The sequence below is a fragment of the Empidonax traillii genome, unplaced genomic scaffold (genome assembly GCF_003031625.1).
Source record: "Empidonax traillii isolate 1590-97213 ecotype Southwest subspecies unplaced genomic scaffold, ASM303162v1 scaffold34:size3740991, whole genome shotgun sequence".
Taxonomy (NCBI): domain Eukaryota; kingdom Metazoa; phylum Chordata; class Aves; order Passeriformes; family Tyrannidae; genus Empidonax; species Empidonax traillii.
This window is the reverse complement of record NW_020955227.1, coordinates 894869-907560: the sequence shown is the minus strand read 5'-3', so window position 1 is coordinate 907560 and position 12692 is coordinate 894869. Positions and strand designations below refer to the sequence as shown.

The window sequence follows — 12692 nt, the reverse complement described above, 5'->3', positions numbered from 1 at the left end:
CTTCTGGCTGCTGTCTTTGGCTGGAGAATGGGATTTTGACAAAGTTTCTGCAACAGTTTTGTCCTGCAGAGGAAGTTTATCTGTGAACAAAACAAAACTATGTCCATGATCTTCATATAACTGAAACCTGAAATACGTGCTGTGTCTGATCTAGTTAGTGGGAAAGTTTTGATTTGTTTTTATTTTTAGCTGAGCTTTGCTTTTAAACTTTCTCTCGTTCTCTGTGTGTTTCTAGAAGGGCCCAAGAAATCCTTTGCAGTGCTCAGACAGGGATCCCATGGATGTACTGCTGTGCTGAAATACTGGTTTGAGTTTCTTGAGTGTTTCTTTTCATTTTCCATGCAATATTTGTGCATTGAAGGAAACTGAAGGGAATTAAGGGAAGGTTAGGGAGTGTAAGATGTTAAACCTGCTGCTGGGTTTTTCCATGCTCTCAGTCCTGTGATATACCCTCTCCTCCTCCACCCCCGGTTTGGTTCCTGCTTTTACTACTTTGGACAGAGTTTCAAGGTCAGATGAGATACAGCCAGAGCACTAACTGCAAGCAGTACAATATTCTAACTACCTTTGGTGTTTTGCTGTAGCAGAAGAGCCAGAAACGCTCCTTTTTGATCATCTAACAGGAATAGGCAGATGGTAACTTCTTGCCAGTGTGACCTGAGGTCAGCAGATCCCAGCACATTCGCAAGGAAAAATGGCATCTCTAATGTCCGTACGCCATATGTTCGTGAGAGACCTCTGTGTCTTGATTTAGGGAAGAATAAACTTGAAAGAGGACATCAGGGCAAGGACATCTGTTGAGAGAACTGCAAAAGATCAGCCTCGCTTATCCACATGAGGAAAAGTTTCTTCCTTGGAGTGGATGAAATGGTTCTTCCAAGTCCTGGCAGTAGAAGGCAGTTGCTTGTTCAGCTCTGTTTGAGTCTGGGCTGCTCCTGTCCTGAAAGATGCCATCTTAAAATATCTGGACAAATACAGAGGGAACAAAGTTGATTTTAAGAAGTTCTTTTATTTTGTTTTCCTCTTCGTAATTTGTCTTTAAAACATATGGTCTGACATAGTTTATAGTTAACGGACAGAACAGTATCTAATGCTTTCAGCCCAGTTCAGGGATTGTGCCATGGGCTGTAGTTCATAAAAATAGACGGGTGTTTTTTCAGGGCTTAAATGTTTGCATGTTTACCTTTCAGTATTGTCATTACAGAGTTTCTTCCAAATACCAAACGCTATCTGGTTTCTCTATCCCACTGTGGGAACTAGTTTGTCCCAGGAAAATCATGTTTCTGGCTTTTCATAAGTAAGAAATGCTTAAGGAGAAGTTCTGTGGTGGGTAACTTAACCCCCTAGAGACAGGTGAACTCTATAAGGTACTTGTTCTAAGTTCTTGTATGGTAAAAAAAACCAAAAAAAGTGGAGTTGTTGGTAGCAGGGCTCTCTCCTCTTAGGGTTGTGTTTTCATAAAGCTGTTTCACGACCCTGTTTTGGTGGGAGTGCTACCTGCAAAGTTCTACCAAGGCTCCTTCAGCAGGCACTTGGAGTGACTTTTCAGAGCACTGAAGATCTGAATTGCTTCAGTGGTATCAAATCTTAGCAGAAAGGCCTAGTGACAGTTATCAAATGCTAACAGTGTAAAGGCAAAATAACTTTTGTTTCTCGGTCGCCGCACTCTCCGTAGCACTCAAAGCAACCCATCAAGAGGCTTCTGAAAAGCACGGAGGCAACTGGCCAGAAATCAGCTCTGCTGGTGCTCAAATGTTGTGTGAGAATAATGCAGAAAGGCTCTAAATTTTGCCACGAGTTGACAATTGGGGAGGGCCTTAAGGGGGAAAAAAATAATCTATGGGCAAGTTTTGGGCTTCTCTCTTTGTGCTGTTGGTTTCCCCACGAAGGCTGTTTTACAAGCTGGAGTTCACGCTGGTGTCGTTACCCTGGGCAGCAGAGTAGTCCTTGATGGGATGTTTCAGGTTTCATCCTGATGCAGATTACTCCAGCTCATAGATTGCTTGCAAGCTTGAACTTGAGAGGAATTATAAAGGCAAAGTTTGCCTCTTGCCCCGTGCTTTGCTTGGCAAGAAACGAGTCTACAGTCACTGCATTTGGGAATATCCAGCTGAGAGAAAAGCTGTGGCCAGTAGACAGTTAATGGGAAAGACACTGTCAGTGCATTTTGGAACTCGCACACTCGTGTATCTTGTGCCTTTCCAGAACATCAATCTCAGCAAAACTCAAACTTCTGAAAAGAAAGGTTTATTCCCAGAAGGCTCAACTCTGCTCCTGGAGTTGGCAGGAGTCAACTGGAGGGATCAGCAGACACCACACCTTCTTTAAGTGTCTTGGAGAGGTGTTGCTGTGCTGAATGATGAGCAGATTCCCTGAAGCATCTTGGTAGAACAGTATCTTCAAGCAAAAGCAGCACTTGAAGGCTTAGAAAATTAATCATTAGACATATGCTGCTGAGGTGAAGAAGAGATTGATAAAGCAGTCACACAAGAATGTTCTTTCATAATGATAAAATGTGATCTTAGAGTTTCTCTCTCAGTAATTGATAGGGAAGCTCAAATGAGCTGTTTACCTCACTATAAAGAGAGATAAACAGCAGAACTGGATCCTTTTTCTTATGCCTTTAATGCTGAATATAGCTGAAGTCAACCAACTGCAGTCTCTACCGTATTAGATCTGAACTCTTTTCTTTACAAGGGTGCTGAAAGTTTTACTGCTTTAATTAGGAAGTAATTGTGCAAAATGGAGCCATAGCATCAGCTTGCCACAGCTGCCAGTTGGAGATGTGCCCCATGCAATTCACTATGAGGAAAAACCCCAACAATTAAAAGTATCTTTTCCTACATTATTGATTAAAAATTAATTTTTAAGTGTCTTTAGGTTTAATAATCTTTTTTTAAATGTTGTTAAATTCCCTATTTCAACTGTTTGAGGTGTGAAAATGAGTCGATGACATTATAATCAATTCCAGCCATATGCTGGGCTCATCCCCAGCAGGGTGAGGGAGGGAATTCTCTCCCTCTTCTCCACTGTGGTGAGACCCCACCTGCAGTTCTGCCTCCAGCTCTGGGGGCTCCAGCACAGGCAGGACATGGAACTGCTGGAGTGAGTCCAGAGGAGGCTGTTGGAGCCCCTCTGCTGTGGGGACAGGCTGGGAGAACTGGGGGTGTTCAGCTCAGAGAAGGCTTTGGGGAGACCTTACAGCCCATTCCAGTGTCTGATGGGGCTCCAAGAAAGCAGGACAAGGACTTTGGACAAGGGCATGGAAGTGGTAGGGCAAGGGGGAATGGGATCAAACTGACAGAGGGTAAATGTAGATTAGATTTTTGGAAGCAAATCTTCCCTGTGGAAGAGGCCCTGGCACAGGTTGCCCAGAGAAGCTGTGGCTGCCCCAGCCCTGCAAGTGTCCAAGGCCAGTTTGGACGGGGCTTGGAGCAACCTGGGCTAGTGGAAGGTGGCCCTGCCCATGGCAGGGGGTTGGAATGAGATGATCTTCAAGGTCTGATTTTTGTACTCATTATCTTTTATCCTACAGGTGAGCTCAATATGTCTTCTTTATCCGCAGTATACATTTATTAGATAGTCAATTGCCCATACATGGAAATGATTTAATTGAGATTCCTTCCATACTAGAACTGTCTCTTCAAACCCATGTACTTATAAACCCTGCATTTATCTCCTTCCATTGTTCCTCAGGGCATTTTTACACTCTGTCTGTGCTTCACCAGCTGCAAAACCTGAGACTTGAAAGAAACTGTTTTACTACTCCTGATTCTGCTTTAGACCATTCACCTGAAATTGGATCATTAGCATCAGCCTAATAGGAATCCATTATTTAGAGCCTGCCTTCAGTGTCTCAGGTCTGTGTTCTGAACTGACAAAACTTTCTTCGTTGTTAGGTTGGAGATTTGGCAGCTCCCAAACTTTAATTTCCATCTTTATTAGGAGAGGTTTATCCCCAGCTTTTGAGATCATTGCTCATGTATCCAACTTTGCTGTGCCTCAGTATTAGCCTGGTTAATGCTGTCATCTGCTGCATGCCAAATGCAGATTTGTTTACTGCTTCTGACTCTATCCCTTTTCATCATAAAAAGCTCTTCCTATATTTTTTCCTGCTCCAATTATCAAATACCAGTAGGTTTTGCTAAGAAGCTCCTCCACAAAACTTGATTTAAAGTTGGAATATGTTAGGAAAGAGACCTAAGACTTGATAAACTGCTTTTCCACAGACCAAGGTGGATGATGATCATGATGATGATGGGGAAAGGCTAATCCCTTTCCTGGGCAAAAGCAGTTCTGTTTTGTGCACTGACTAATCTTTGATAACTTGCCATGTTTAAGCAGTTCATCTCCTTCATGACAAATAGGTAGTGGTTGCTTGTATGCCAGACTTTCATTAACAGATTATGCTGGTTCTGCAGTCTTATTTACAAATTTTAATAGGAAGGCTATGGTAGAAAATCAGGACAGGGAGGCAAGAGAAAGCTGCTGTGTATTAGAATAGAAGTCTTTGCTTGTTGGCAATCATCTCTTCCAGCACACTTCAACATTTGCCATCAAACTCGTGGCGTTTGAAATTGAAAATTTAAATCTTAAGCTTGAAAGTGAGGAGCTGACGCAGTCCTGTTGCTGAGAGCTGGGAATCTTGAGTTCATCCCCTGTGATGGGCTCTGTGGCACATGGAAATCATGAGGATGCAGAAAGGTGAAAATGGCCTTGGAAAGTCTCCTGTTGGCTGTCACATAAGGGTGGGGATGCTTTTGGGTTGCTTCTTGGAACAACAGGGTTGTGTTTGCAGCTGTGCTTGGAGGAACTCTGATAAAGCAGACAAGAAATAAGTGGGTGAGTGTTGATGGTCCTGGTGTGGATGTAACGAGTGTCTTGGCAGGTGTCAGGTAAAGAATTCTGTCAGGTGACACCAGGCAGGCAGGATGCAGGGCTGCAGGAGTTAGTCCAGCTGTGTTCAGTAAAACACCCTGCCTTAAGCCTTGGGCCCTTTTTGGAGTATTGCAGCATCCCCAAATTTCCCAGAACATTCCTGCAGCTCCATCAGTGTACTCAATCTGCACCATACGGTTTAAAACCTGAATCACCATGGTCCTGTGGGCATTTGGTGTGTTACAGGTGCCATGTCTTTCAGCTGCATAAAATGCTCTGTTTTGTATTCACACAGACTGAAGGAAGTCTTTAAAACACTAGTGTCCTTCTGGAGTTATTGTTGCAGATGGACTTTGCTTCCCCTTTTTTTTTTGTTTTTTTTTTTTTTTTTTTTTTTTTTTTTTTTTTTTTTTTTTTTTTTTTTTTTTTTTTTTTTTTTTTTTTTTTTTTTTTTTTTTTTTGGCAGGGGGAGGGGGCTGCCTTCTATCTGCAGTGCGTGTTGAGAGCTGTATAAAGAGCACCAGTGTCTTCACCCAGCAGTCTTTTGTCACTTCAGCCGTGCTGTGCCATTCTTGTGAGAAGTAGTAAGTCTCCTTATGAAAGGTCTGTTGTGAATCCCAGAAGTCCATTGCTTTAGGAACGTGCAGAGCAGTTTCAGCAGAAGCCTTGCTTTTGTGACTGTGTTATCAGTCAGCTCTTACCCTGCTCCATGTTGATTGAAGATCGATCTAAACAAGCTGTAGAGCTTACTGATCTGCTTACCAGAGTGTCCGTTTTATCGGTTTAAGGAGGATTCTTGCACAAAAAGGTAATGAACGTTCAATTTTAGTGAGTAAAGCCACCTTAGGCAACGTCTTTCCTTAGTTCTTAACTAAATTAGTTCTTACTTAGAGCTTAGTTCTTAACTTTGCTCTGTCTTTAGACTTGTATGTTTAATGCCAGTGCTGCACACAGATATTAAGCATAACTCTTTGTGAAATAGCTGACAGTGGCATCACCCTCATGGCAAAATCTGATATAAATCTGCTAAAATGGTGTGTTGTGCTGTGGGAGGAGTCCCTCTCCACACATCTCTTTGTAATGCCAGGGCAAGCGTGTCCTGAATACCAGCCTGCTTTAGCTTTTGCCTAAAGTACTTTTTGAAGTTAGTGTTGAAATTAGGGGAGTTTTTTTTCTATGTGTTGTGTTTTGGTTTTTTCCTCAGCATTTCTTCCTTGCTGTCACCGTTTGGGTTGTGAAAAACAAGGAGCTCGCTTTTCCGCAGAGTGATTGCTCCTAATTTACATGGACGTGAGGGAGCTCATCATTCTTTCATGAGTGAGGAGACTGCCTGATTTATGTTATGTCATCTCTGAGCACTGTTTTTACCTAATGAATAGAGTTTCACAACCGATTATTAATCATTAAGACTTTGGTTTCATTGTGTCTATTAAAGAATCAATATTGCTACACGTCGCCTGCCTTGAGAAGCTGCTTATCCATTAGTGCCGCTTTTCTAAGGCATTTTGGTGCATTTATCTTTTTGGCTGACTTCAGTTCCTACCTTATTCCTACCACGTCAGCTCAGGATTCTTCCCAGGGCCTGAGCTGTGTCCAGTCTGCCTCTCTGTAGATTCCTCCTTTGAAGTGCTGTCTGAGCCATAGTAAATGTTGTTTGGTCCAGTCTGTCCTTAGAGCTCATAAAATAGTAAAAGGCTCAACCTTCCTCTGCTGTGCTTTGCACTCCACATCTGCATCAAAGGGGGAGTGATGGCCTCAGAAACTGGGAATAACGTGTGATTAAGATTATGTTGAATCACATACTCTGCTGCCTGTTAAATGCCTGAGTTTTGGATAGCAAGGCTTGCTGAAGGACAGGTGTCCCCTGTTTGCTGACCTGCTGTTTGTTCCCTGTCCAATGTCCACTACTGTTGGAAGAGCAGAGTGACCTGGGCATGTTCCCTGTGTTTCCCGTCACTCTGACGCCGTAGAGGAGGAAATTTCACTTGCTCTGTGCACCCAGAATGTACGAACACATACAGATCAGGTCTTGCAGTGACCCCAGTGAGCTGATCCACTGCCAGTCCACACCTGGGGGAACTGATGGCTTTTTCGTGGCCTTTTTTTTTTTGTTTTTGTATGTGTGTGTTCCCAGAATAAAGAAATTTTTTTTTCCAGAGGCTGAATTTTGCGAATGGGAGCGGGATAAGGACATGGAAACTTTAAATAGGAAATTCTTTGGGCTTTCAGGAAATGTTTGCTATCTCATTTGTGTTAATTCAAAGGCTGCTTTTTAGGTGCTGCCTCATTTAATATACCTGGGGAAGGGCTATTCCCAATTTCTCAGTTCCTGGCCTGACCACAATAGGTTATCACAGGGCTGTTATGCAGTAAACACGGCTGGTATTGCTTGTGTTTTGGTTAATAAAATTATCTAAATAATTAAAAATGTTTGCTTGAAATTATTTACTTAATTAAAATGTAAGCTTTATTTTAAAGGTATAAAGAAACTGCAATTGTCATTTGGGGTACTGGCCACCAGATGTCTTCTGTGGCTTCCCTAACTTGCTCTGATTAAAACAGCCCTTGCAGTAAGGAGCATCTTGGAAGTGAGCAAAAGTTTAATGGCAAGAACAAGGGTCAGAAGTGACAACTGTGAATTTTGGAAATAGTGGCTGTCATGTCTTTTTAGTTACTTTTAGACCCTGTAATCTTTGTGAGCTTGCTTGCTGATGAAAAAGAGGTTGGTAGGTGATGTTTTCTTTCGCTGTTAATGGGAAAATCTTGCTCCCTCTCCTCCATTTCAGACCGTTCCTTGTTTTAAAAAAAGTCAAATATTTTTCAGTGCTACATTCCCTTTCATTTATTGCTGTCTTCTGCATTTGATCTCATTCCCCTATTACCTTTGTTATGCTGCACTGACTTTTTAAAAATACATATACTTTTTTTTTTTTTTAATATTAAATTCTTCTCGGTGTAGAGATTCTGTAAATCCTCTCGTAGCGTTGTGTTCAACATTTGTAAACGTGAGCTGTTCCTGGCAGAGATGCTCAGGGAGTATCTGGAAACAAATTCAGCCTGTTACAGATATTTACACAGTTGGTGTTGACTGAATGTGAGAATTGCTCTCACAGAGCTAATTGTGGAGTTGAACTGTTATGAAGTCATAACAATGCTTACAAAAGCAAAGCTGTAATCTAATAACACTGTATTTTACTCAAATCTCTTTTGGGTGGGAGCATTTTGTAATAACGAAGAAGACTTAGTGTATCTAGCAAAATAGTTTAAGCTATAAATATGTATGCTTGAATGGGTTTTTATTTTTATTCTTTTTATTGGCTCTAAGTTCTTTTCATCTCTTCTGTAAGTCTGACAACACATAATGTTCATTTAAAAGCTACGTCCTAGTTTAGCCAGAATGACTGGAACAGCTATTAGAGCTGTTGTTGTCTGGCTACACCTCATGTTTGCAAATAACTTAGGAAAGCTCTAATGAAAAAATTTGAATAAATGCCAAGCTGTTATTTCTTCTTGGATATATTTAACTGGATGGATAAGAAGCTGCATTTAAAATTCTTCTGCAATCAAACCTTCTGTACAAGACTCTCGATGGATTGCACTAAATGTGTTTGCTATACACGTTTCTTTTTTTTTTTTTAACCCGATGTGCAGCCATTTAATAGAAAATAGACGTCCTTTACAGGAAATGAACTGGAGGGAAGACAAAGCTCTTCCCATCACTCGATACTGTTGATGTTCATACAGGAGCTGCAATTTCTCTGGGCTCTGCAGATTGTCTGTTATGTCTAAATAGTGCCTCCCACACAGAGGTTTGGATGTCAAGGTGCTACCACGTTTCAGGTATTAAGTGGTAATTATTGTTATGAGGTGATCACATAAGACAGTGTAAGTGTTGCTCAACCTTTCACGTTCCCTGCCATTAGGAGAAAAAAAAAAAAATGTTGGGGAAACTTCAGTCTAATTTAGACCTCACTGCAAGAACCGCTGGTGGTTTTTACCTCGCTCTTGCTGGAGAGTGGGGATGCAACAAGGCTTCGTATGACCACAGGTACACCACCAGCTGTGGTGTGGGTTCTGTTGCGCTTGTGAAGTACAACTTGGAGACGTAATCTAGGAGTTAATGCTGGAATTGCTGCAGTGACAGGTCTGGAGAGGGCCAAATCCTGCAGGCCGTGACTGGGTAGCAAAAGGGACAGCTAATAACCCCCCCTTAAGCAGGTAATATTTTGAGCCAAGCAAAAGGATGAATTAGAATAATAAAGTTCGGATTTTTGGAGGCAAATACTAGCTTCAAATGCTAATATAATCATCTTGGTGACTGCAGTTTTGCCTCTGCAAAGCAAAGGCAGTGCATGACATTTCACTGAAGACCTGCCGCAGTGTTGATAAGCCGACCTCTCCTGAGAGGAATGGTGAACTTCACTGAGCAGCAGCGTGGCTTTGTAATTGTGGTTAAAAACACAGGATTTGAAGAACATTAAATGAAAACGGATCAGCGCTGCATTTATTATGAGGTAAGGGCTCAAAGAACCGTGAAATGTTAAGTTGAAATATTTGCATTCCACTCGTTGGAATAAGCAGCGCAAATCCAAGTGAGGTGTTTGCGTTCTAATTTGATAAGTTTAGGTTGCTTCTTCCCAGAAGAGCGAGTGCTGCATTGTACTGGCCATGTCCACATCATTTAGTCCTGCATAAGCACAGAGGCATTAAAAACATCAAGGTGAAAGACGCAGACACCAACAGAGCAGATGCCTTCCAGCTCAGACATCCCTGTCATCTGCGGTGTTCCCAAATTAGGAAGTGGTGGGCTTCAGCAGGACTTCAGAGCGGGATGATCTGGAGCCCCTGGAATGAGACACGTTTCGTGGCCACCAGATAGTCTTGAATCACCCAGTGCTGAGGGTGCCTCGTCACCCTGGTCCTGGTGAGTCAGAGCGGTGTCTGCCGGGTGATAAAGGGTGGATGTTGTGGCTGCAATGGGGAGATTGCTGGTGAGCCACATCTGAAATCGCTGTAACAGCGTGGCGACTGAACTGCTTGGCTGGGCTGAAATATTTTGGCCGTTCTACCTTTAAATTAGTTGAAATAGCTCTGTGGATGTCACAGTTTTTAAATTCCAGAATTAGAAGGATGGCGGCTCTTCTGTGGTTATTGAGGCTTTCATCTGCTCAAGCTGTATTTCAGAAGGTTGATGGGTTGCTTGTGAAATGCTCCCCTAAGGCAAACAAGCCCTTTGGGGAGGGGGACTGAGGGCTGGAGTGAATCAGACAGGCATTTTACATTTCAATTATTAATATAGTACTTTTTATAATTCTCAAATTGGAATTGCTAGCAGCTGAATTTTAAAAATGTACTATCTTCTAAAATTTTTAGGAGTAAAACTAACCTCGTGCAAGTAAAGGTGCTGTCTTCTACTCCACGACCTCTTTATGACAATCTTGCACAATCACACTTGGATTTGAGCTCTCTTTATCCTTACTGCAGTGTTTTCTGTGGTTGGATCCATGGTCAGCCACGTGGAGGTAAGGGATGAGTCCAGGGGAGCTTTGCAGCGTCATTTGGAGAGTAGGGTCATGTCCTGAAAAGGTGATTTCAGGGTGCATTCCTGACTTGTAACCAAATTCTGATTTATGAAATTAATCTAAATAAGCAGTACTATTAAAAATTATTCTCACAATGATGCTGAATGCAAAGCCGAACAAATGGATTTCTTTAGGCTCCAGCAAACTGGATTAGAGTGTGTTGGATGCTTTCCCCTGCGCCTCCCTCCCCATCAGAAAAAGTGTTTCCAGAAATATAAAAATCTCAGAGTGCAATACTTGAGATGAAAAAAGGGGTGGGGAGGAGGAGGTCTGTGGGAGAGCTTTTATTAAGGAGTTCTGTCAGTGCACCGACACCGTGCCGTGGTGGGGCCAGATGTCCAGCTGAGATGTGTAAATGCAGCTCCTGCCCAAAGTCCCACCGGAGCCAGGGACATTGGAATTCACCTCCTCGTGCCATGCAGCACCTCTGACTCCTCTGGAGTAAAATCACCTGTCCTGACTCTTGATTCTGGAGGCTGACGTGTCAGTGTGAGCATCCAAGGTTTGTGGCTGCGGTGAGGGAATTGCTTTTAGCCCGGGATCGTACCTGGAACGTTTTATGAAGCTCTGGCTTGAGGAGCTGGCCTTGCCAGGGGTTGGCCTGGGGGTGTTTTATGAGATGCACAAGTAAAAGCAGAGAACAGGGATGGGGGAGGAGGGTGATGGGAATGTGCGGGGCTTCTCCGGGGCTCTTCTGCCGCTTCCTGCTGCGGGGGCGGTTACGAGCCAGCCTGGATGACAGAGCTCCTGTTCTTGTGAAATGCAGTGTACCCAGATAAACCTCGACAGGGACCTTCCTTCCTACTTTCCCTTGTGCCACCTACACTTTCCCTCCCACACCTGGCTCTTGCACACAGCAGCGATGTAGCCACCAAAAAACCCAACAAAATACAACTGAAAGAAAAGCAGCTTTTTTCTTTATGCCTGACATCAGTGGTTGAAAGTATAATTGAGGTTTTACTTTTTTTTTTTCCCTAATCATTTCTCCCCACGTGTGAGGATTGCCCTTGGATAAGTAAAATATGTATTTTCAGGCTGGGTAATTGAGGTTTGTGTAGGGAGTGATTCCAGGGATGTGCCCATGCTGAGGCAGATGGAATGCTGGTTTTTTTAACTTGTAGCAGAGAACAGCAGTGAGCATCACGGGTAGTTAACAACTACCTGCTGGGGTTGTTCCTAAGTGAAAACCAGATCCTTTGTCTTTATGTTCTTTATCATCATAAAGTTGCAACTTCTTGCTCTGTAACCCATATAAATCTGTAATAAGACTTGTTCATAGGAGGGGAAAAGGGTTAGGAAAAAGGTGGAAGTGCTTGAAGGTCCTCAGAGATGAGATAGTTTGTGTTTGCCGGTTTAAGTTGGAAGCTCTGCCTTTTGTACAGGTTTTGGTGCTGTTACAGAATGCTGTGCACATTGATTTGGCTTTGATTTATTCATTGGGGTGGGGGAAGATTAAACTCATGTGTAACACTCCCTTGGAGATGCCTATCTGATAGCCACCCAAATTTGATCCTTTTTGATCCTTTGCAAGTCTGTGTAATATATCCCCTGACATTTCACACTCATCCTGTAACTGCTCACACTTTGTCTTCCAGTGTGCTAAAGCTGCTTATTTTGTTTTGATTATTTTTAGGTGGGTTTGGGGGGTTGTTTTTCTTTTTTTCTATCAAATTATTGCTTTTTCTCTTGGAGAAGCAACTGTCCATCTTCAAATTGGATGCTCTTGAAGGTTGGGTGATTGCTTTGTATTCCACTGGACTGTGAAAATCCTGCTGTTGAGCTGAAGCAACTGAAATCTTTGTTTAGAAAAGAAAGTAATAATTTCTTATTGCCTGCTAGGAAAGCTGTTGGCCTGCTCTTGCAGATGACCTGCCAAGGATTTAAGAAAGAAAAATTGGATTTTATCCTCTTTTTTTCCCTGGTTTTAAGATGGTCAAAGCTGGCATGAAAAATGGTGGTTTTCTGAGAGAGGCTTTGTCTGCTCTAAGCAGCAAAAAAAGAGCAAACCTAATCTTGTTCTTCTTCTTGGGTCAGCTTTTAAGCTCTTGGATATATTAGCTTGCTATTGAAAATAGTATTTCTGTCTTTCTGCCCCTTTATTTAAAGGGAGATGGTTGCCTTGCCCACTCAGATTGCTATTTTGACATCTTCTTTCTGTGGTTCAACATAGCTGTTCCCTCCTGCTGCATTTTGGGAAGAGGGTGCTTAGAGATTGGCAGTGCCCTTTTTGGG

General features: G+C 42.6%; 1 protein-coding gene across 1 annotated transcript in view; it reads left to right on the top strand.

The window, feature by feature from the left end:
* Positions 1 to 12692, top strand: part of ABL1 (ABL proto-oncogene 1, non-receptor tyrosine kinase) — a 78699-nt gene that overhangs the window by 1649 nt on the left and 64358 nt on the right. The window lies entirely within an intron of this gene.